Source organism: Apodemus sylvaticus, chromosome 1, assembly GCF_947179515.1.
Source record: "Apodemus sylvaticus chromosome 1, mApoSyl1.1, whole genome shotgun sequence".
Taxonomy (NCBI): domain Eukaryota; kingdom Metazoa; phylum Chordata; class Mammalia; order Rodentia; family Muridae; genus Apodemus; species Apodemus sylvaticus.
Window position 1 is genome coordinate 64,508,605 of NC_067472.1, and position 25,131 is coordinate 64,533,735.

The following is a 25,131-nucleotide window of genomic DNA, read 5'->3' on the forward strand; positions in this document are numbered from 1 at the left end:
CTTTCACATGTTTGGTAAGAGTCACCCCAAGGTACTTTATACTGTTGGTGGCTATTGTGAAGAGGGTCATTTCCCTAATTTCTTTCTCAGCCTGCTTAACCTTTGAGTATAGGAAGGCTACTGATTTGCTTGAGTTGATTTTATAACCTGCCACTTTGCTGAAGTTGTTTATCAGCTGTAGGAGTTCTCTAATGGAGTTTTTGGGTCACTTAGGTAGACGATCATATCATCTGCAAATAATGATAATTTGACTTCTTCCTTTCCAATTTGTATCCCTTTGACCTCCTTATGTTGTCTAATTGCCTGAGCAGTACCTCAAGTACAATATTGAAAAGATAAGGAGAAAGGGGGCAGCCCTGTCTAGTCCCTGATTTTAGTGGGATTGCTTCAAGTTTCTCTCCATTTAGTTTGATGCTGGCTACCGGTTTTCTGTATATTGCTTTAACGGTGTTTAGGTATGGGCCTTGAATTCCTGTTCTTTCCAAGACTTTAAGCATGAAAGGATGCTGAATTTTGTCAAATGCTTTTTCAGCATCCAATGAAATGACCATGTGGTTTTTTTCTTTGAGTTTGTTTATGTAGTGGATTGCATTGATGGATTTCTGTATATTGAACCAACCCTGCATTCCCGGGATAAAGCCTACTTGATCATGGTGGATGATCATTTTGATGTGTTCTTGGATTCGGTTGGCAAGAATTTTATTAAGTATTTTTGCATCGATGTTCATAAGGGAAATTGATCTGAAGTTTTCTTTCTTTGTTGGGTCTTTGTGTGGTTTTTGGTATCAGCGTAATTGTGGCTTCGTAGAAGGAATTGGGTAGTGTTCCTTATGTTTCTATTTTGTGGAATAGTTTGAAGAGTATTGGTGTAAGGTCTTCTTTGAAGGTCTGATAGAATTCTGCACTGAAACCATCTGGTCCTGTGCTTTTTTTGGTTGGAAGACTTTCTATGACCCGTTCTATTTCTTTAGGGGTTATGGGACTGTTTAGATGATCTATTTGGTCCTGATTTAATTTTGGTATTTGGTATCTGTCTAGGAAATTGTCCATTTCCTCCAGATTCTCCAGTTGTGTTGAGTATAGGCTTTTGTAGTAGGATCTGATGATGTTTTGGATTTCCTCAGTTTCTGTTGTAATATCTCCCTTTTCATTTCTAATTTTGTTAATTTGGATACTTTCTCTGCGACCTTTGGTCAGTCAGGCTAAGGGTTTTTCTATCTTGTTGATTTTTTCAAAGAACCAGCCCCTGGACTCGTTGATTCTTTGTATGGTTCTCTTTGTTTCCACTTGATTGATTTCAGCCCTGAGTTTGATGATTTCCTGTCTTCTACTCCTCCTGGGTGAAATAGCTTCTTTTTGTTCCAGGGCTCTCAGGTGTGTCGTTAAGCTGCTAGTGTATGCTCTTTCCGTTTTCTTTTTGGAGGCACTCAGTGCTATGAGTTTTCCTCTTAGCACTGCTTTCATTGTGTCCCAAAGATTTGGGTATGTTGTGCCTTCATTTTCATTAAATTCTAAAAAGTCTCTGATTTCTTTCTTTATTTCTTCTTTGGCCAAGTTGTCATTGAGTAGAGTATTGTTCAGCCTCCATGTGTATGTGGGCTTTCTGTTGTTTTTGTTGCTATTGAAAACCACTCTTACACCATAGTGATCTGATAGGTGGCATGGGATTAGTTCGATCTTCTTGTATTTGTTGAGCTCTGTCTTGTGACCAATTATATTGTCGATTTTGGAGAAGGTACCGTGAGGTGCTGAGAAAAAGGTATATTCTTTTGCTTTAGGGTGAAATGTTCTATAAATATCAGTCAAATCCAATTGGTCCAAAGCTTCAATTAGTTTTACTGTGTCCCTGTTTAGTTTCTGTTTTCCTGATCTGGTCCATTGAGGAGAGTGGAGTGTTGAAGTCCCCCGCAATTATTGTGTTAGGTGCAGTGTGTGCTTTGAGCTTTAGTAAAGTTTCTTTTACGAATGAGGGTGCCCTTGCATTTGGAGCATAGATGTTCAGAATTGAAAGTTCTTCTTGGTGGATTTTTCCTTTGACCAGCAAGAAGTGTCCTTCTGTGTCTCTTTTGATGACATTAGGTTGAAAGTCAATTTTATCTGATATTAGAATGGCTACTCCGGCTCGTTTCCTGAGACCATTGGCTTGTAAAATTGTCTTCCAGCCTTTTACTCTAAGGTAGTTTTTGTCTTTGACATTTAGGTGTGTTTCCTGTATGCAGCAAAATGTAGGGTCCTGTTTCCTTATCCAGTCTGTTAGTCTATGTCTTTTTATTGGGGAATTTAGTCCATTAATGTTGAGAGATATTAAGGAATAGTGATTATTACTTCCTGTCATTTTGATGGTATTTTTATATTTGAGTGATTATCTTCATTTGGGTTTGATGAAGGAAGGTTACTATCTTAGTTTTTCCAGGGTGTAGTTTCCCTCCTTGTTTTGAAGTTTTCCTCCTATTATTCTTTGTAGAGCTGGGTTTGTGGAAAGATATTGTGTAAATTTGGTTTTGTCATGGAATGTCTTGGTTTCTCCATCTATTGTGATTGAGAGTTTTTCTGGGTATAGTAGTCTTGGCTGACATTTGTGTTCTCTTAGAATCTGCATGAGATCTGCCCAGGATCTTCTAGCTTTCATGGTCTCTGGTGAGAAGTCTGGTGTGATTCTGATAGGTCTTCCTTTATATGTTACTTGGACTTTTTCTCTTACTGCCTTTAATATTCTTTCTTTGTTTAGTACATTTGGGGTTTTAATTATTATGTGGTGAGAGGTATTTCTGCTCAGGTCTAGTCTGTTTGGAGTTCTGTAGGCTTCTTGTATATTCATAGGCATCTCTCTCTTTAAGTTGGGAAAGTTTTCTTCCATAATTTTGTTGAAGATATTTGCTGGCCCTTTCAGTTGTAAATCTTCACTCTCATCTATACCTATAATCCTTAGGTTTGGTCTTCTCATTGTATCCTGGATTTCCTGGATGTTCTGGGATACAAGCTTTTTTGCATTTTGCATTTTCTTTGACTGTTGAGTCAATGGTTTCTATGGTATCTTCGGCATCTGAGATTTTTTCTTCCATCTCTTGTATTCTGTTGTTTATATTTGCATCTATGTCCCCTGATTTCTTCTCAAGGTTTTCTATCTCCAAAGTTGTCTCCCTTTGTGATTTCTTAGTTGTTTCTACTTCTGTTTTTAGATCCAGGATGGTTTTGCTCAGTTCCATCATTTGTTTGTTTGTGTTTTCCTGTAATTCTTTAAGAGATTTTTGTGTTTCCTCTTTCATGACTTCTCCCTCTTGACTCAAGTTCTCCTGCATTTCTTTAAGTTTTTTTGCGTTTCTTCTTTATTGGTTTCTATCTCTTGAGCCTTATTCTCCTGCATTTCTTTAAGTGATTTTTGTGTTTCCATTATACGGGTTTCTAGCTTATTCATGTTCCCCTGTATTTCTTTAAGAGATTGATTTATGTCCTTTTTGTGTTCTTCTAGCAGCATCATGAACAGTGATTTTAAATCCAAATCTTGTTTCTCTGGTGTGTTGGCATAACCAGGACTTGCTGATGTTGGAGAGTTTGGTTCAGATGCTGCCATATTGCCTAGATTTCTGTTAGTAGCGTTCCTGCATTTGCCCTTTGCCATCTTGTTCTCTGGAGTTATTTGGTCTTGTCCCTGGCTGGTGTTTGGGCCTCCTGAGGGGCTCTGGGGCTATTACTGCAACACTATATGGCTGGGTTTCCCATGTAGCAGATTTCTGATGTGCTGTCCTCCTCTTGGGTGCCCTTGCAGCCCTAGTGTGCTTTTTCCCAGATTGTGTCTGTGAACCAGATGGAGCCCGTTTGCTCCTTCAGGGAGTGCTGAGGGTGTATGCTGCTGGGACCTTTTCTGCGTGATGATCACTCTGCTGGGCAGCCAATCTCCCAACTGGTTTGGTGCACACAAGGCTAGCCTGGCTACTCAGGCCCTGAGTCTAGGCAAAAGCCTGGGAGGCCAAGGTCTGAGCAAAGTTCCCCTTAGGCTATGACTGTTAATTGGGTCTGTCAGGTGGCCAGGATAGTGGGCGTGTGCGCTTGCGCTCCCTGAAAGTGCTGGGAGAGTCTGCTGGGCTAACAACCTCCTGGGTGGGTTGACACACAGATGGCCCTTCAAGCCGGCCAGTTTTTGGGGTCAGTCCAGGGCCTGTTGGGGCCTAGACCCCTGCTTTGTTAGCCTCAGGCTATGCCTGTTACCAGCTTTGCCTGCTAGAGCTCTCTGGCATCCTGTAGGCAAAATGGCGTTGCGCGCGCTGGCACGGGCAAAAAAACCTCCTGGCTGGGTTGGTACCCCGATGGCCCCCCGAACAGCCCAGGGCCTGGGTGCAGGCCAACGCCCATCGGGCTTAGACCCCAGCGATGTTGGCCTCGGGTTATGTTTGTGTACCTCAGTCTGTCCGAACTCTTGGAGTCTGAAACCAAGATGGAGGCGAGTCTCTTGTGACTGGCGGGAGGCAGAGTTCTGATGTGACTTCTCTGCGGTGAAAGGCACTGTAAATCCGCAGGTGCTTGCAGCCCGGCTGGCCTGCATATGTCAGTGGTCGTGGGCGCAGGGCCTAACTGGACCCTGTGTCGCCTTGGTTCCACTGCTGATGGCCCTTCGGCTGGACCAGCCACTGCTGCCGCTGCTTTAATATTTTCTACATCTTGTCTTAATGCCAAAACTACATCCTCTAAAGCGTCAAGTTAATTCTAACTTTTTATCCTTAATTCGTTGTCTTGCAAATATTAAAGACATACTTTCGGACACTGAGTGCATCTCTCTACCATTCTCAGACTCCCCGGGCAAGTTTTCTGAGACTCACGCTCTAAGAGCTATGTGGCACAATGGAAAGTCCCTTGCATTTGTAACAGGAAGGTGAGCAGTCAGTCTTCTTTCTGACCTTCTGAAAGGCTACTGACACACAGTGGCACTTTAGGAAGGCTTCCCATGAGTCTTCCCACCATCATTTGCATCAGGGAGCCGGGAAACTCCACAGCCTCCTGTGCACAGCCTGCCAGGAGAGTGATCTCCCAGCAGTGCTTTCACTTCTGAGTGCAGAGGTGAGATCTCCACCTTCTCTCTGGAGGGGACCAGCTAGGATCACACAGGACATAAGATCAGTGGAGCAGTTGTGATGGAAATCTTCCTGTCACCATTAGCACCAGGGAGCCAGGAGACTCCACAGCCTTCTGTGCACAGTCTGCCAGGAGAGAGTTAGTTCCCAGCAGTGCTTTCACTTCTGAGCACAGAGATGAGATCTCCACCTTCTCTCTGGAGGAAACAGCTAGGAGTATACAGGGCATAAGATCAGTGGAGCAGCTAGGACAGAAATCTTCCCGCCACCATTTGCACCAGGGATCTGGGAAACTCCACAGCCTTCTGGGTATAGCCCACCAGGAGAGAGTGATCACCCAGCAGTGCTTTCACTTCTGAGCTCAGAGGAGTAACGACACAGGCTTACAGGCCCACAGGAGGAACAAATTCCAGTCAGAGACAACAATACCAACTGGCACCAGAGATAACCAGATGGGGAAAGGCAAGCACAATAGCCCTACCAACAGAAACCAAGGCCACATGGCAACATCAGAACCCAGTTCTCCCACCACAGCAAGTCCCAGATACCCCAACATACCGGAAAAGCAAGAGTTGGATTTAAAATAATATCTCATGATGCTGATAGAGGACTTCAAGAAAGACTTAAGTAATTCCCTTAAAGAAATACAGGAGAATATTGGTCAACAGGTAAAAGCCCTTAAAGAGGAAACACAAAAATCCCTTAAAGAAATACAGGAGATCATGGGTCAACAGGCAGAAGCCATTAAAGAAGAAACACAAAAATCCCTTAAAGAATTACAGGAAAACACAAACAATCAATTGAAGGAACTGAACAAAACCATCCAGGATCTAAAAGTGGAAGTAGAAACAATAAAGAAATTACAAAGTGAGACATCTCTGGGGATAGAAAACCTTGGAAAGAATTCAGGAGTCATAGATGCAAGCGTCAACAACAGAATACAAGAGATAGAAGAAAGAACCTCAGGTGCTGAAGATACCATAGAGAACATTGGCTCAACAGTCAAAAAAATGCAAAATGCATAAATCTGGTATCCCAAAACATCCAGGAACTCCAGGACACATTGAGAAGACCAAACCTAAGGATTTATAGATGAGAGCAAGGATTTACATCTTAAAGGCCCAGTAAATATGTTCAACAAAATTGTAGAAGAAAACTTCCCTAACCTAGAGAAAGAGATACCCATGAACATACAAAAAGCCTACAGAACTCCAAACAGACTAGACCAGAACAGAAAGTCCTCCCAGCACATAATAATCAAAACACCAAATTCACTAAACAAAGAATATTAAAAGCAGTAAGGGAAAAAGGGCAAGTAACTTATAAAGGCAGACCATCAGAATCACACCAGACTTCTCACTAGAGATGATGAAAGCCAGAAGATCCTGGGCAGACCTCATACAGACTTTAAGAGAACACATTTTTAATGGATGATATGCATCAGGAGATGTTTATAGTCCTTTACAATTTGCCTAGCCTGTTCTCATGTCAAATTGAACATCCTCCTCAAAGCCAATGTTTTCTGATGACGTAAAGCATGACTTTCTAATGCTTGTTCTATCACACTAGCAATCAAGTGTTCTTTTGTTAATAAATCTGCTATAGCATTTCCTAAAGCCAATGAACCTGACAGGCCAGCATGTCCTCTGATATGTCCTATAAAATTTTTCTTTTTCTTGATTGAATTATATTTTGCAACTGAAACAAGAGTGATATAATTTTGGAATTTCCAGATATAAGAGCTGTTTCTATATCTGGGAATAAACAAACTGCATATCTTGAGTCTGTATAAAGATTAAACTCTTCAGGTTTGTGTTCAAGGGCAGTAATAGCTGCAATAATTTCTGCCTGCTGTGCAGAAATTTCTTTTGCCTTTTTTTAATGGTTACATGTCTATCTTTTATATAGACAGCCGAAATTCCATTGGATGACCCATCTGTAAAAACTAAGAGGGCATCAGAAATAGGTTCTGATGCTATTTTAGAAGGAAAGATTATTTCTGTTTCTTCTACAAACTTTAATATAGGGTGTTTAGGTACATGATATTTAATTTGTTCCATATAATGAGTTAATGCAATTCCCCAATCATCTGCAGTTTAAGAAAATACTCCAATCGTTCCTTATTATAGGGAATAACAATTTCATGCATTTCTTTGCCAAACAGTTCTCTGGATCTTAACCTCCCTTTAATAATTAATTGACTACACATAAAAGGATAAGACCATATTTTTACTTGACTATGAGGGAGATAAATCCATCCAATACACCTTCTTGCCATAAACATGCAGCAGGGGTGTAAGTTGTTTTAAGTATAATAAGGGACCATGTTTTTAGATAGTTTATCTGTTTTACTTTAGCATCTTGCATTTTTTTGTTCTATCAATTCTAATTGTTTTAAGGCTTCTTTTGTAAGCTGCCTTTTAGATTTGGGATCAGGATCTCCTTTAAGAATTTCAAATAAATGATGCAATTGTCCTGTGGTAATTTTTAAACAAGGTCTAATCCAATTAATATTTCCCAATAATTTTTGAAAATCATTAAGTGTCTTTAATTTATCAACCCTAAGCTGCAATTTTTGAGATATAATATATTCATTATGAATTATTTTTCCCAAATAATTTATTGACTTGTTATGTTGAATTTTATCGGGGCAATAATTAGTCCATGCTTGGTCAATGCCTCAATCAAATTTTTCAAAATTAATTCAGTTAAATCCTTAGTTTTTCTGCTATAAGAATATCATCCATAAAATGTAATATGAAAGCCTTTTTATACTTAGCCCTGATGGCTCTTAAAGCTTGATCTACAAATTTCTGTCAAAGAGTTGGTCTATTTTTCATACCTTGAGGGAGAACCTTCCATCGATATCTTTGAAATGGCTTTGGAAAATTAACAGAAAGAATGCTGAAAGAAAATCTTTTTGTATCTTCTGGTAGTAACTTTATATTGAAAAAACAATCCTTTAAATCTATAACTATAATATAATAATTCTCTGGAACAGCTACTGGGGGTAGAAAGTCCTGACTGTAAAGCTTCCATATCATGCATTGTCTTATTTACAGCCCTAAGATCTTGTAAGTCTCCATTTGCCTGATTTTTTCTTTATGACAAAAACAGGAGTATTCCATGTACTGTTAGATTCTTCGATATGTCCTAATTGCAGTTGTTCTTTTACCAGTTGTTCTCGAGCCTGCATTTTTCCTGAATTAGGGGCTTCTGATTCTTCCTCACAGGCTCATCATTAACCCATGACATTTTACCTGCATATAACTCATCAGCAGACCCTATAAAAATTGCTGATCTGTGGTTTTCATCTGTGGTTAATTTAATTTTCATTTCCCCTATGATATATCTTCCCTATAAGGTGAATGGCAAAGAGGAAATAATGTAAGGTTGAAAAGTACCCACTTTGCCTTCACATTCCCCTGTCAGGATTTTTGAACTTTGAGCTATTTTGGAAGCTAGTCCCAATCACACCAGAGTAGAGGTAGTATGAACTACAGGTCATGTCCCAAGCCAGGCCTTTCCTGCAGTGCAAGACCTATCTGCTCCTGTGTCCAATAATCCTTGGATATTTTTTCCTTTTACTTTTATAATTTTTAAGGGTTTTTGTCTAGTGATCTCCTGAGCCCAGGCTTCCACTTCTGTGCAGCCACACCCTTCTTCCCCTCTAGTCTGTTTTAATATTTGGTTGGGGAGGGGTATATAAGGGAGTAGCATTGTTTGAGCTACCCGTTGGTTTTTATGTAGCTGTATTCTTTCTTTTAATGGCCTAATCAAAATTTTTACTGCTCCCTGGGAGTCTGAATCAATTATTCCAGGAAGTGCTTCAAATTTTTCTCTTATAATTTGAACTTCTCTTTATCTAGCAATAAAGTCTTCTAAAGACAGGTTTTCTTCTTCTGGGAACCACTGACTTACACTCAATATAAAGTCATAAAATGCTGCCAAACTCTTCTCTGAGGTTTTAACACCTCTACTTTCCTATCATATGTCTCAATACTGCCAAGAACAAGCCTCTGTTTTTGGACTGTGAATGCTCCATGATTCTTACCTTCTCGTTGTCTTTACTTGATTTGTCTCTATCAAGGAGTCTGCACCACTCTTGTCGAGGTCCTATTCTTTACCTGAAAAAGGTTTTTAGAAAAATAAAGGAGAAAGCTTACCTGCTTCGAGCCCAACGTTGAAGCACCAGCTGCCACAGACCATCCCAGCTGGGTATGGGGGTCCCTGGGATGAGGGATCTCCAAGTCCAGGTGGGTAAGGATTTGGTGGTGACATACAGAAACACAGAGGCAGTTTGAATCTGAGTGTATTTTGCAGCTTTCAAGCAGGGGATTTTATACATTAAGTGAAACATGACACATCTCTTAGAAACCTTGAACTTCTTAAGCAAATGGATGGAACTAGAAAGTGTCATCCTGAGTGCGGCAACCCAAGCAGAAAAGAACACACATGGTATGCACTCACTAATAAGTGGATGTTAGCCCAAAAGCTCAAAATAAACAAGTTACAGTTCACCAAGCTCAAGAAGAAGGAGGACTTAAGTGAGGATACTTCGGTTCCTCTAAGAAAGGGAACAAAATACTCACAGGAGCAATAAAGGAGACAATGTGTGGAGCAGAGACTGAAGTAAAAGACTCCCAGAGACTGCCCTACCTGGGGATTCATCCTATAAACAGTAACCAAACTCCGACACTACGACAAAAAGAGCATACTAAAAGGAGCATGCCATGGTTGTCTCTGGAGGGGCCCTGCCAGAGCCTTACAAATACAGAGGCAGATGCTAGCAACCAACTATTAGACTGGGCATGGGGTTCCCAATGGAGGAGCTGGAGGATGGTCCAGAGGAGCTGCAGGGTTTTACAGCCCCATGGGAAGAACAATGATTTCAGCCACCCAGACGCCCCAAGACTCCCAGGGACTGAACCATCAACCAAGGGGCACACATGGTTCCAGCTAAAAATGTGGCAGAGGATGGCTTTGTTGGGCATCAGTGGGAGGAATGGTCCTTGGTCAGGTAAAGGCTCAACAGAGGCCCCAACAAAGGGAAACTGAGGGATGGGGGAGGAGGGAGTGTGCTGGGTGGAGAGGCATATAGGTGGAGGCAGGGGGAAGAAAGAAGGGGAGGGGTTGGGGGTCTTAGGGCAGGGGGGATATCAGGAAAGGTTTTACTATTGGTAATGTAAATGAAGACGATATTCAATAAAAAGAAATACATTAAACAAAAAAAAAGAAAGAAAAAAAAGGGGTACAGAGCTAAACAAAGAATTTTCACCTGAGGAATATTGAATGGTGGAGAATCACCTAAAGAAATGTTCAACATCCTTAGTCATCAGGGAAATACAAATCAAAACAACCCTGAGATTTCACCTCACACCAGTCAGAATGGCTAAGATCAAAAACTCTGGAGAAAACAGGTGTTGGTGATGATGTGGAGAAAGAGGAACACTCCTCCACTGGGTGGGGTTGCAAGCTGGTACAACCACTCTGGAAATCAGTCTGGCAGTTCCTCATAAAACTGGGCATGATACTACTGGAGGACCCTGCTATACCACTCCTGGGCATGTACCCAGAGAGTTCCCCGGCATGGTCATTGCTCTTAACCACTGAACTAACCTTTCAGCCCCTATGACTAATTATTGTTTAACATCTAATGCCTGATTTTTTTTTTTTTGGTCTCAACTTTTTTTTTCTTTTTTCATTTTTTATTTTCTATATTCTTTGTTTACATTCCAAGTGATTTCCCCTTTCCCAGCTTTCCCCTCCCCATAAGTCCCATAAGACCTCTTCCCTCTGCCTGTTCCCCAATCACCCCCCCTCCCCATTCACCAATCCCCCCCCCCCCCCTGTCCTGGTAATCCTCTACTTTGCTGCATCAAGCCTTTCCAGGACCAGGGCCCTCTCCTCCCTTCTTCTTGGGAATCATTTGATATGTTAATTGTGTCTTGAGTATTCAGAGCTTCTGGGTTAATATCCACTTATCAGTGACTGCATTGCATATGTGTTCTTTTGTGAATGGGTTATCTCACTTAGGATGATATTTTCCAGTTCCAACCATTTGAATTTCATGAATTCATTGTTTTCAATTGCTGAGTAGTATTCCATTGTGTAAATATACCACATTTTTTGTGTCAATTCCGCCACTGAGGAACATCTGGGTTCTTTCCAGCTCTTGGTTATTATAAATAAGGCTGCTATGAACATAGTGGAGCATGTGTCCTTATTGCATGCCAGGGAATCCTCTGGGTATATGCCCAGGAGTGGTATGATGCCTGATTTTTTTAATAAATATTCAAAGCATAAATTTAAACTATTTTAATTCTTTCTAATTAAGGCTTTCTTTACCATAAGGAGTTCTTTACCAAAACTCACTTCCGATGACACATTTGTAGCCATATGAAATTTTATTGTTGGGAAAGTTTTTATCATGATAATTTTGTAAACAATTTGAAAAGTAAAGCGTTAGTTTCCCTGGAGATAAGGTCATGTTAGTGACCCGTCTCAAGGGTTGGTTTTGTACCCATTATTCTTGCTTAAGATCATTGTTTGGGCTACCAGGAACCTGTAGTAAGGAATGGAATGAAAGAAAACAAAAAAGAAAAATTTCCATGAGAACTACGACTCAATTGTTTTCTCCTGCTGAGAGTTCAAAAACCAGTTCCAGGAGACCTCCTCCTTTTGAGGTCTAATGTCTCAGTATGTGGAACTTACACAAATTCACAAATTCTACTGGGGTCGGTGTGGCAAACAGATATTCATGTCTTGAAAACAACAGCATTTATGTGTATCTGATTTTTGAAGCAATGATCTCTCTTTTATTTGTATATTACTCAATTGTCTGGACCTTGTAGGTTGGGTCAGATAATCAGTTGGACAGACTGTGCTTAGTGCCACAGAAGTGGTTGTTTCTTCATGTTTTTTTTTCTTTTTTTTTTTAATCACATTTGTAGTGCCAAGTGTGCAAAGAGGAGATGATGTTGGAAGATGTTTCCTCTGTACCTAGTTAACTAACAGTATTGAGAGTTGAGAAGATGACATTTTTTGATTAACACAATTCTTCAATTTTTGTTTTTTGTTTCTCTTCTCTTCTCTTCTCTTCTCTTCTCTTCTCTTCTCTTCTCTTCTCTTCTCTTCTCTTCTCTTCCTTACAAATTCTTTTTTTAGACAGGATTCCCCCTGCTGTCCTGGAACTCACTCTATAGACCAGATTGGCCTTGAACTTATAGATCTGTCTGCCTCTGCCTCTCAAGTGCTGGGATTAAAGGTGTGTGCCATCATTTCCCGGCTCAGTTTTTGTTCTTAGATCTTGTTTGAGTCTGGAAATATTGTCTTATGAAAATGCCCTTTTATGCTTACCTTAGAGAATGCTACTTTTAGTTGGTGAATAGGCCCAACATGTTAATAGTATTGTTGATCTTACATTTGTACTGTAAACAAAAATAAGACATCATTTTTTTTTGTTCTGTTATGTTCTTGGTTTAAATTTTGCTAACTCTAGAAACCATGGAAATATATTCTTTCTCTCTCTGTGCTTTCAAATGCTTTAACCTGTAGGGAATTTTCTGAACTTGATAGAACTCGCTGATAAAACAATAGAGAGAAGATTTGCTGGTTAAAGTATTTTTTATTAATTTATTTATTCACTTTACATCATGATTGCAAAAGTCCCTTGCTCCTTCTGGTACCCCCTCACATGGCCCCTCCCTATCCTTCCCTTTCTTTTACCTCTCTGAAGGAGGGGGTCCCTCCTGGGGAACCAACCCACCCTGGCACATGCAGTCACTGTAGGACTAGGTAAATTCTCTCCCATGGAGTCTAGACACAGCCCAGTTAGAGGAGTAGGATCTATAGGCAAGCAACAGAGTCAGAGTAAGCTCCTGCTCCAGTTGTTGCGGGACCTGCATGAAGCCCAAGTAAAGTATTATTCATAAATATTAGCAAGATACTCTGAGGGAGTTAAGAAACAGATTTACTATATATAAGGTGGCCTTAAATTTGAGATTTAGAAAAATATATGCTTTACATTGAGAAGATACGTTTGGGATGCTTAGGCAAGAAGATGCATGAGTTCAAGGCCAGCTTAGGCTACATAGAGAGATACTATCTGAAAATAACAATGAACTCCCACAAAACAACAACAACAACAACAACAACAACAATGACAAAAACCTTCTACAAAAACATAGATAAAAAACAAGATCCTTTTAACTGGGAAAGAAAAACACCTCCAATAACATCTAGACTATAAGAAGTGGATGAAACCCAAGGAAAGAGATCCAAAATACCCCAGAAAATATTTTCAACAAAATCGTAGAAGAAAAATGTCCTAACCTAAGGAAGGTGATGCCTATAAAACTACAAGAAGCATACAGAACACAAAACAAATTAAACCAGAAAAGAAAGTCCCCTTATCACATAATAATCAAAACATAAAGCATACAGAACACAGAAAGAATACTAAAAGCTGCAAAGTAAAAAGAGCAAGTAACAACATATAAAGGCAGATATATTAGAATTACATCTGACTTCTCAGTAGAGACTAAAAGCCAGAAGGTCCTGGACAGATGCCAGCCCAGGCTAATAGACCCAGCAAAAGTTTCAATCATCATCAATGAAGAAAACAAGATATTGCATAATAAAATCAAATGTAAGAAACATCTACCAACAAATCAAGCCCTGCAAAAGATACTAGAAGCAAAACTTCAACCCAAGGATGTTAACTACATTCATAAAAACATTGGAAATAAATAATCTTATGGCAGCAAAACCAAAAGAAGGAACACACACACACACACACACACCACCACCACCTCTACCATCACCACTACCACCACCACCACCACCACTATAAACAAAATAACAGAAATTAACAATTATCAGTCATTGATATCTCTTAATATCAATGGCCTCAGTTTCCCAATAAAAAGACAGGCTAACAAAATGTATGTGAAAAGACCCTTCTGCTGCATACAAGAAACATACCTCATTATCAAAGATAGACATTACTTCAGAGTAAAGGATTGGAAAAAGATTTTCTTTTTTTTTATTGAATATATTCTTCATTTACATTTCAAAGGTTATACCCCTTCCTGGTTTCCTCCCTCTCTGAAAACCCCCAACCCATCCTCCCACACACTGCCTCCAGGAATATGCTCCTCCACCCAACTCACTCCCATGAACCCCGTTTGATTTCCCCACACTGGGGCCTCTATTGAGCCTTCACAGTGGGACCTCTCTCCCACTGATGCCAGACAAGGCATTACTCTGCCACTCTTTTGGCTGAAACTATGTGTACCCCTTGGTTGATGGCTTAGTCCCTGAAAGCCCTGGGGTATCTGGTTGGCCAACATTGTCGTTCTTTCCATGGGGCTGCAACTGTCCCCCACCCCGCACTCCTTTAGTCTGCCCTCCAACTCCTACATTGTGATCCCTGCACTCAGTCCAATGGTTGGCTGCTAGTATTTGCCTCTATATCTGTAAGGCTCTGGCAGGGCCCCTTCAAAAGGCAACCATAACAGGCTCCTTTCGGTTCACACTTCTTGTCATCCATAGTAGTTTTGGAGTTTGGTGACTGTTTATAGGATGAATCAAAGGACAGTCTCTGAGTGGCCTTTCATTCAGTCTCTGCTCCACACTTTGTCTCCATAGTTGTTCCTGTGAATATTTTGTTCCCTTTCTCAGACGAATCAAAGCACCCCCACTTTGGTATTCATTCTTCTTGAGCTTTCTGTGGTCTGTGAATTCTAACATGTTTATTTTGAGCTTTTGGGCTAATATCCACTTATCAGTGAGTGCATACCATGTGTGTTCTTTTGTGATTGGGTTACTTCACTCAGGATGACACTTTCTAGTTCCATTTGCCTAAGAATCTCATGAATTCATTGTTTTTAATAGCTAAATAGTACTCCATTGTGTATATTTACCACAATTTCTGTATCCATTCCTCTTTTGATGGGCATCTGGGTTCTTTCCATCTTCTGGCTATTATAAATAAGGCAGCTATGAACATAGTGGAGCATGTGTCCTTATTACATGTTGGAGCATCTTCTGGTTATATGCCCAGGAGTGGTATAGTTGGGTCCTCAGGTCCTATGTCCAATTTTCTGAGGAACTACTGAACTGATTTCCAGAGTGGTTTTATCAGTTTGCAATCCCACCATCAATGGAGAAGTGTTCCTCTTTCTCCACATCCTCTCCAGCATCTGCTGTCCCCTGAATTTTTCATCTTAGTCATTCTGACTGGTGTGAGGTGGAATCTCAGGGTTGTTTTGATTTACATTTCCCTCATAACTAAGGATGCTGAACATTTCTTTAGGCGCTTCAGAGCCATTTAAGTTTCCTCAGTTGAAAATTCTCTCTTTAGATCTGTAGGAAAAAGATTTTCCAAGCAAATGGACCTAAGAAGCAAACTGGTATAGCCATTCTAATAGCTAATAAAATGACTCCAAACCAAAATTAAGAGATGAGAAAGGACAATTCATATTCACCAAAGGAAAAATCTACTAAGATAATATTTCAATTCTTAACATTTTTGCTTCAAACAAAAGGGCACCTCCATTTGTAAAAGAAACATTACTAATGTTTAGACCACACATTGAAAGTGGGATACTTCAATTCCCCACACTCATCAATAGATAGGTCATTAAAAACCAACCAAGCAAAATACCAATTAACCAACCAAATAAACTAAATAGAGAAAAACTAGAGCTAACAGACATTATAAATCAAATGGACCTAACATTTGATTTATAATTAAATCAGATTTTTACAGAACATTTTACTCAAACACAAAAGGATATATTTTCTTCTTAGTACCTCAAAGAATGTTTTCCAAAAATCAATTGAATACTTGGTCACAAAGCAAGTATTAACAGATATGAGAAAATTGAAATGAACCTCTGCATCCTATCAGAACACCATAGTTTAAAGCTGAATTTCAATAACAACAGAAACAACAAAGCACCCACAAACTCATGAAAACTGAACAACACTCTGCTGAATGACTACTGTGTCAAGACAGAGCAAAGAATGAAATTAAAAACTTCTTAGAATGCAATAAATGTACAACATACCCAAACTTCCAGGACACAATGAAAGCAGTGCTATGAGAAAAGTTCATAGCACTAAGTGCCTACATAATAGATTGGAGAGATCTCATACTAGCAATTTAACACCATATCAGAAAGACCTAGAACAAAAAGAAACAAGTACACCAAAAAGGAGTAGAGGGCAGGAAATAATCAAACTGATTAAAATAAATAAAATAGAAACAGAGAGAACACTACAAAGAGAAAATGAAGTGACGAGTTGGTTCTTTGGGAAAAATAAAAAGACAAACCCTTATCCAAATTAACTAAAATTCAGAAGATCCAATTTAACAAAAATTAAAAACGAAAATGGGGACATGACAACAGGTATGGAGGAAATCCAGAGAATCATAATGACACACTTTAAAAACTTGTGCTCCACCAAATGGGAAAATCTAAAAGAAATGGATAATTTTCTTGATAGTTTCTACTTACCAAAGTTAAGTCTAGATCAAGGAGACAGTTTAAATAGACCTATAAGTCCTAAGGAAATAGAAGCAGTCATTAAAATTCTCCCAACTAAATATAGCTCAGGTTCAAGCCAGCTTTAGTGCAAAATTCTACCAGACTTTCAAAGAAGAGTTAACAGCAATATTTGCCATATTATTCCACAAATAGAACCAGAAGGAACACTGCCAAATTCATTTTATGAGGCTATAGTCACCCTGATACCCAAACCACATAAAGATTCAATAAAGAAAAAGAATTACAGATCACTTTCCCTCATGAACATTGATGCAAAAATACTAAACAAAATACTTGCAAACTGAGCCCAAGAACATATTAAAAAGATCACTCAGAGGTGGGAGTGGGTGAGTGGGTAGAGGAATACCCTCACAGAGGCAAAGGGGGGGATGGGATGGGAGTTTGCGGAGGGGAAACGGGGGGGGGGGGGATATAATTTAAAATGTAAATCGGTAAAATGATTAATAAAAATTGAGTAAATTTAAATACATTTTGGCAATAAAATATGGAAAAAAATCATATGATCACTCAGCATGATCAAGTAAGCTTCATCCCAGAGATGAAGAGCTGGTTTAACATACAAAAATGTGCCAAAAAGACATAGACTAACAGACTGGTTAGGTAAACAGGACCCTACATTTTGCTGCATACAGGAAACACACCTCAGTGTCAAAGACAAAAACTACCATAGAGTAAAAGGCTGGAAGACAATTCTACAAGCAAATGGTCCCAGGAAACAAGCTAGAGTTGCCATTCAATTTCAGATAAAATTGACTTTCAAGCTAATGTCATCAAAAGAGACATGGAAGGTCACTACTTGCTGGTCAAAGGAAAAATCCAACAAGAAGAGCTCTCAATCCTGAACATCTATGCCCCAAATACAAGGGTGCCCTCATTCATAAAAGAAACTTTACTAAAGCTCAAAGTACACATTGCACCTAACACAATAATTGTGGGTGACTTCAACACTTCACTCTCACCAGTGGACTGATCAGGAAAACAGAAACTAAACAGGGAGACAGTGAAACTAATTGAAGCTTTGAACCAATTGGAGTTAACAGATATATATATATATATATATATATATATATATATATATATATATATATATATATATATATATAACTTTTCATCCCAAAGCAAAAGAATATACCTTTTTCTCAGCACCTCATGGTGCCTTCTCCAAAAATAGATCATATAGTTGGTCACAAGACAGACCTCAACAAATATAAGAAGATTGAAATAATCCCATGCCTCCTATCAGATCACTATGGAGTAAAAGTGGTCTTTAATAACAGTAAAAACAACAGAAAGTCCACATACACATGGAAACTGAACAATACTCTACTCAATGATACCTTGGTCAAGGAAGAAATAAAGAAATCAAAGATTTCTTAGAATTTAATGAAAATGAAGGCACAACATACACAAATCTATCGGACACAATGAAAGCAGTGCTAAGAGGAAAACTCATAGCTTTGAGTACCTCCAAAAAGCAATTGAGAGAGCATATACTAGAAGATTAACGGAACAACTGAAAGCCCTGGAACAAGAAGAAGCTAATTCACCCAGGAGGAGAAGAAGACAGGGAATCATCAAACTCAGGGCTGAAATCAATCAAGTAGAAACCAAGAGAACCATACAAAGAATCAACAAAACCAAAAGCTGGTTCTTTGAAAAAATCAACAAGATAGATAAACCCTTAGCCAGACTAACCAAAGGGCACAGGGGAAGTATCCAAATTAACAAAATTAGAAATGAAAACGGAGATATTACAACAGAAACCGAGGAAATTCAAAAAGTCATCAGATCCTACTACAATACTCAACACAACTGGAGAATCTGGAGGAAATGGATATTTTCTTAGACAGATAGCAATTACCAAAATTAAATCAGGATCAAATAGACCATCTAAACAGACCCATAACCCCTAAAGAAATAGAAGGGGTCATAGATAGGCTTCCAACCAAAAAAAGCACAGGACCAGATGGTTTCAGTGCAGAATTCTATCAGACATTCAAAGAAGACTTAACACCAATACTCTTTAAACTTTTCCACCAAATAGAAACAGAAGGAACACTACCCAACTCCTTCTTCGAAGCCACTATTACGCTGATACCAAAACTACACAAAGATCCAACTAAGAAAGAGAATTTCAGGCCAATTTCCCTTATGAATATCAATGCAAAAATACTAAGTAATCCACCATATAAACAAACTGAAAGACAAAAATCATGAGGTCATTTCATCAGATGCTAAAAAGGCTTTTGACAAAACCCATGACTCCAAACGTGATAAAATCAATTTATAGCAAGCCAGTAGCCAATATCACATTAAATGGAAATGGAAAGTCAAAACAATTTCACTAATAAGTAACAAGACAAGGCTGCCCACTCTCTCCATATTATTCAATATAGTACCTGAAGTTTTAGCTACAACAATCAGACAACTGAGAGATGGGAAGAAGTTTCAGTATTGCTATTTGGATATGATATGATAGTATACCTAAGAGACCCCAAAACTCTATCAGGGAGCTCCTACATCTGATAAAAGCTTTCTGTGAAGTGCTTGGATACAAGATTAACAAAAACAAAACAAAACAAAACAAAAAACATTAGTTCTCCTATATACAAATGACAAATTGACTGAGAAAGAAATCAGGGAAACAATGCCTTTCACAATATTCATAAACAACATAAAATATTTTGGATTAACCCTAACCAAGCAAGTGAAAGACTTGTATAACAAAAACTTCAAGTATTTAAAGAAAGAAATTGAAGAGATATCAGAAGTTTGAAAGATCTCCCTTGCTCATGGATCAGTAGAATTAGCATAGTTAAAATGACCATCATACCAAAAGCAATCTACAGATTCAATGCAATTCCAATCAAAATTCTATCACAGACTTTGAAAGGAAAAAATTCAATTTCATATGGGAAAACAAAAAGCCCATAGTAGGTAAAATAATCCTGAACAATAAAAGATCTTCTGGAGGTATCACCATCTCTGACTTCAAGTTGTACTACAGGGCTATAGTAATAAAAGCTACATGGCATTGGTATAAAAACAGACATGTTGGTCAATGAAATCAAATCAAAGACCCAGACATAAATTCATATACCTGTGAACACCTGATTTTTGATAAAGAATCTGAAAATGCATATTGGAAAAAAGAAAGCATCTTCAACAAACAGTGCGGGATTAACAAGATGTCTGCACGTAGAAGAAAGCAAATAGTTCTGTATTCATCACCCTACTCCAAAACTCAAGTCCAAGTGGATCAAAGACCTCAACATAAAACCAGACTCATTGAATCTGTTAGAAGAGAAAGTGGGGAATTGCCTTGAATGCATTGGCATTAGAAACAACTTCCTAAAAAGAACATGGATAACACAGGCAGTAAAATCAAAAATTAGTAAATAGTATCTCATGAAACTGAAGAACTTCATAAGGCAAAGGACACCGTCAATAGGACAAAGCAGCCCAAAGAATGGGAAAAGATTTTCAGCAACTTCACATATGACAGACAGCTAACATCCAAAATATATAAAGAACTCAAGAAACTATATATCAACAAACCAAATGAACCAATTTAAAAATGGGGCATAGATCTAAACAGAGAATTCTCTATAGTGAAAACTCAAGTGTCTGAGAAACACCTAAAAGAATTGTTCAGCACCTTCAGCTGTCAGTGAAATGAAATTAGAGCTACTATGAGATTCTGTCTTACACCTGTCAGAATGGCTAACATCAGTAACACAAGTGACAGCTCATGCTGGGGAGGATGTGGAACAAGAGGAACATTCCTTCATTGCTGGTGGGAGTGCACACTTGTACAGCTATTTTGGAAATCAATATGGTGGTTCTTCAGGAAACTGGGAATCCATCTACCTTAAGACCTAGCTATACAACTCTTGGGTGTATACCCAAAGTATGCTCTATCCTACCACAAAATGATCACTTGCTCAACTATGTTCACAGTGGCTCTTTATTCATAATAGTCTCAGACTGGAAACAACATAGATATCTTTTAACCAAAGAATGGGTAAAAGGCAATGTGGTATATTTATACAATAGAGTATTACCCATCTGTTAAAGAATCATAGAATTCATAAGCAAATGGTGGAACTTAAAACAAAGTCATCCAGAGAGAAGTTCCCAAGACCAAGAAAGACAAAAATGCTATGTACTCATAAGTGGATATTAGTTGTTAGGTAAAGGTGAATTACTCTACAACCTACAGATCTAGAGAGGCTAAGGAACAAGGAGGGATCTAGGAGGGGATGAATGGATCTCCCTGGGAAGGAGAATAGAATGGAATGGAAGAGAACAGGAGATGAAAGGAGAGCAGAGGAAAAAAGAGGAGAGGAGAGGAGAGGAGAGGAGAGGAGAGGAGAGGAGAGGAGAGGAGAGGAGAGGAGAGGAGAGGAGAGGAGAGGAGAGGAGAGGAGAGGAGAGGAGAGGAGAGGAGAGAGAATATGACAAGACAGGTTAGGACAGGATGATTTGTGGATGGGTTAGGGGAAGGTGGGGATCCAAAAAGGATTGATCAGGCGGAGGAAGGAGGGGTGGAGGGAGAGATGACTGGAATTGGGGGCATTTGGCAGGTGATGCAGAAACCTAGTGCAGTGGAAGCCTCCTGAAATGTGTGAGGGAGACTCTAGCAATAACTCCTAGCCCTGGAGGATGGGGAGCCTGAAATGGCCATCTCCTGTAACCAGGCAAGGCTTCCAGTAGTGGGAGTGGGACACCACAAAACCTTCAACTACCATGCCTGCAGGATGTGCTGGGGCAATGGTTTTGTGATATGTGTGTTTCCTTTCCGGCTTGCTTGATCATATTCTGTTAGCTCCTTTTCTTCCTTGATACATTGGCATTCTATAGGTTTACTGCTCTTCTATCATGGTCCTTCCATCTGAGGGCATTTAGGCTTTGTGCTCTAATTATTGAGCTTAGTGGAGTTTTCTTCTCTGCTCTCCACACAATGTAGAAACTTAGGAACTTCAGAATATTAGCTTTAAATTTGCTTGGACAGATTTTCTTTTCTTTTATAAATTAATTTTTGTAATGACACTAATATTTACAGTGTTCCTCTCCAGTAATTCTTTGTACCGTACTGACCTCTTCCTGTCTTTTGTGTCATATCTGGTCCATTTTGGAATCTGTCCTGGTGTCCTGCTCCAAGGTATGTGGGCTCTCTGCAGCAGACCAGGTTTTATGAGGAAGAGGTCAAGCTCTGCAAAGGCACCGAAGGCGCATTCTCCTCCTGGATAATGGGCTTCTGCTCTTGGGACAGGTCACATGTCAGGCCTAGAACTCTGACTTTCTGTTCCTTTACACTCAGAAAATAGTACTCAGAAGGCATAAATCCTTAGGCCACAACGGTTTAAAACATAGTCTGCAAATATGCCCTTTTGGATACCTAAAATGCTAGCTAGTAAGGTGAGAGTTGATCCAACGACTTTCCTGTACATTTTCTCTTGTTTTTATATGGTAAAATGCCAGGTCCTTGTTAAACCCTTCTTTCCAATTCAAAGGGGCCTAAACTAGAAATTCTTTGGATAAGTTGCTGTTATTTAGCACTGTTTTTCATTAAATCAACGGCCTTGACTGAAGCCCAAAATTCTCTTCCAAGTAAAACAAACAAACAATAAAGTACACATTCAGTACAAACAAGCTAGCCTGGCCTGGGGACAGAGTTCCCTACATCAAAGGAGTTGAATCACTGTGTTGTCATCTGCCAGATGGCCTCCAAGTCTGAGCTTCCTAACATCCAGGGAGCAAATAATGTTTTCCTACCAACAGTGCACAGAGTTAGACCTGAGGGGTGGAGGAAGTGTCTGTTTCCTGAGTTCCCAGTGGGCTCCAGCACTCTGAGACCACAGTGGGAGTGCTGCACAGCCTATCAGCCATGCACAGCTTGCCCAGGGCAACAGGGAAGGCAAAGCCAGGGGACAGGTGAAAACAGCTAGGCAGCAAACACTTCTTTTGTCTTTAGTCATGTGTCTGATGTCTAGAGGAAGGTGCTGCTGCACTTCCTATAAATGGTCGAGCATGTTAGCTTAATTAGCACTTAGGCCTAATGCAGCACCCCCACTGCAACTGTGCCCTACCCAGAGCTGAAAATCGCCCAGAGCGTCGCTCTTGTCTCTGAGGTTTTCTTGAATCTTTGCTATTGTTCACTTTTTTTGTTTATTTTAATATGTGATTTTATCACATTTTTGTTCCCAGAGGACTGATTTTTCAGCCATTATTACCTCTGTGAGTTGTATTAACAGTGTGGAATGTGCTGGTGACCACTGAGATCAAGATGTCACACTTTTTGGGAATTTTCATAATTTATTTTGCAATGTCAAATTTTCTGAATATGTGAATATATTAAGTTTGTAATTGAGTAAGTTTTAAACTATTACTAAGGAAAACAAATTGCTGACGAAATTTAAATATGTTTTTCAACCAAGAAATCCCAACAGATTCTAAAACAAAGTTTATAAACAACAGAATAAGTGTGGACAGTTTGAAGAAACTTAGTTTTAGAAGTTCTCTTTCTACTCAATGGCCAATTCATCACATAAAATAGTTAACTGAAAGAAAGCAATATTAGCATTTTAGTAATGGTTGAAAGCTACAAGAGTAATGATCAGGAAAATACATCAATATTAGTACACAGACTAAACTTTTTACATTTTCCTACGTTTATATTATTGTGATCATAGCATGGCTCTAGAAAGACCACAGTTCCAAATGAGGTTTATTGAGAGAGAAGGGCAAGATGGTGGCAAAAAGAGAAGGGAGAAAAGAGAAAGAGAGAGGAGGAGAGGAGAGGAGAGGAGAGGAGAGGAGAGAGAGGAGAGGAGAGGAGAGGAGAGGAGAGGAGAGGAGAGGAGAGGAGAGGAGAGGAGAGGAGAGGAGAGGAGAGGAGAGGAGAGGAGAGAGAGGAGAGGAGAGGGGAGGGGAGGGGAGGGGAGGGGAGGGGAGGGGAGGGGAGGGGAGAGGAGAGGAGAGGAGAGAGAGAGAGAGAGAGAGAGAGAGAGAGAGAGAGAGAGGAGGAGAGATCAGAGGAACCTTTCTTTTATAGTGGATAGTGATGTAGCCACTTGTAAAGTTGAGAGATGAGCCAAGTGGATTCTGGGAATGTGGTGGCTGTTGCCCTATATGTGATGTCACAGTTGGACTTTAGAGGTGAGACCCTGCAGCCTCAACTGGAAAGGAAATTTAGAAGAGCAGAGGTGTCAGCTTGGTTAAACTGATACCTGTCCCTATCTCACTCCTGCACTGAAACTTTAGAGGAACTATTATGTCATCCTTCACACATACAGGAGGGCATATCAGAGGCAGAGGGCTACAGAGCAGGACATCGTCTATGTAAAGGTATAATCTTAGATCTAGGGAGAGATAAAGAGAGTGAGTCAGAAGCCTGGACAAATAGGTGTGGGCTGTCTCAGAATCCCTGAGGTAGAACAGTCCAGGTAAGCTGGGTAGAAAAGTGGGTGTCAGGATCTGTCCAGGTAAAGGCAAATATGCTCTGTGACTGGGCGTCAAGAGGAATAGAGAAAAAACACATCCTTGAGATCTAGGACTGAGAAATGAGAATTTCCTGAAGGGATAGGGAAAAGAAGTGTATAAGGGTTAACCACAACAGGATGGAGGGGGACCACTGCAGAATTAATGTGTCTGAAGTCTCGAACCATCTGGCAGATACCACTAGGTTTCTTAACTGCTAGTATAGGGGTGTTAAAGGGGAAGGGAGTTTTTTCCTTAAGACAGAAATGATGGCTTAAGTCCCATGAGGCTCTGGAGAGAGAAAGAGAGAGAGAGAGAGAGGAGAGAGAGAGAGAGAGAGAGAGAGAGAGAGAGAGAGAGAGAGAGAGAGAGAGAGAGAGAGAGAGAGAGAGAGAGAGAGAGAGTATTGAGTTTGGGCAATGTACCTGGTAGAATCCAGTAACTGGATGACAACAGGAGAATGATGATTAGCAACAGAGGGGTTCTGGATGTCTCAACTCAGGGGTCCACCTGAGAAGCTGGTAAAAGAAAGAACATGTTAGTGTTAGTAGCTTGACTGGATAGAAGAAGGAGCAGAGGAACTGCTGGCAAGCTTGTGGTTTAGGCGAATGGGAGGAGAAAGGAAATAGAGGCTCCAAACTTATTTAAAATATCCCTTTCCAGACACCATCAAGAGGACAGATCGGCAACAACAAATTGGGAAAAGATCTTCACCAATCCTACATCAGATAGAGGGCTAATATCCAATATATATAAAGAACTCAAGAAGTTAGACTCCAGAAAACCGAACAACACCTATTAAAAAATGGGGTACAGAGTTAAACAAAGAATTCTCACCTGAAGAACTTCGGATGCGGGAGAAGCATCTTAAAAAATGCTCCACTTCATTAGTCATTAGGGAAATGCAAATCAAAACAACCCTAAGATTTCATCTTACACCAGTCAGAATGGCTAAGATTAAAAATTCAGGAGACAGCAGGTGTTGGAGAGGGTGCAGAGAAAGAGGA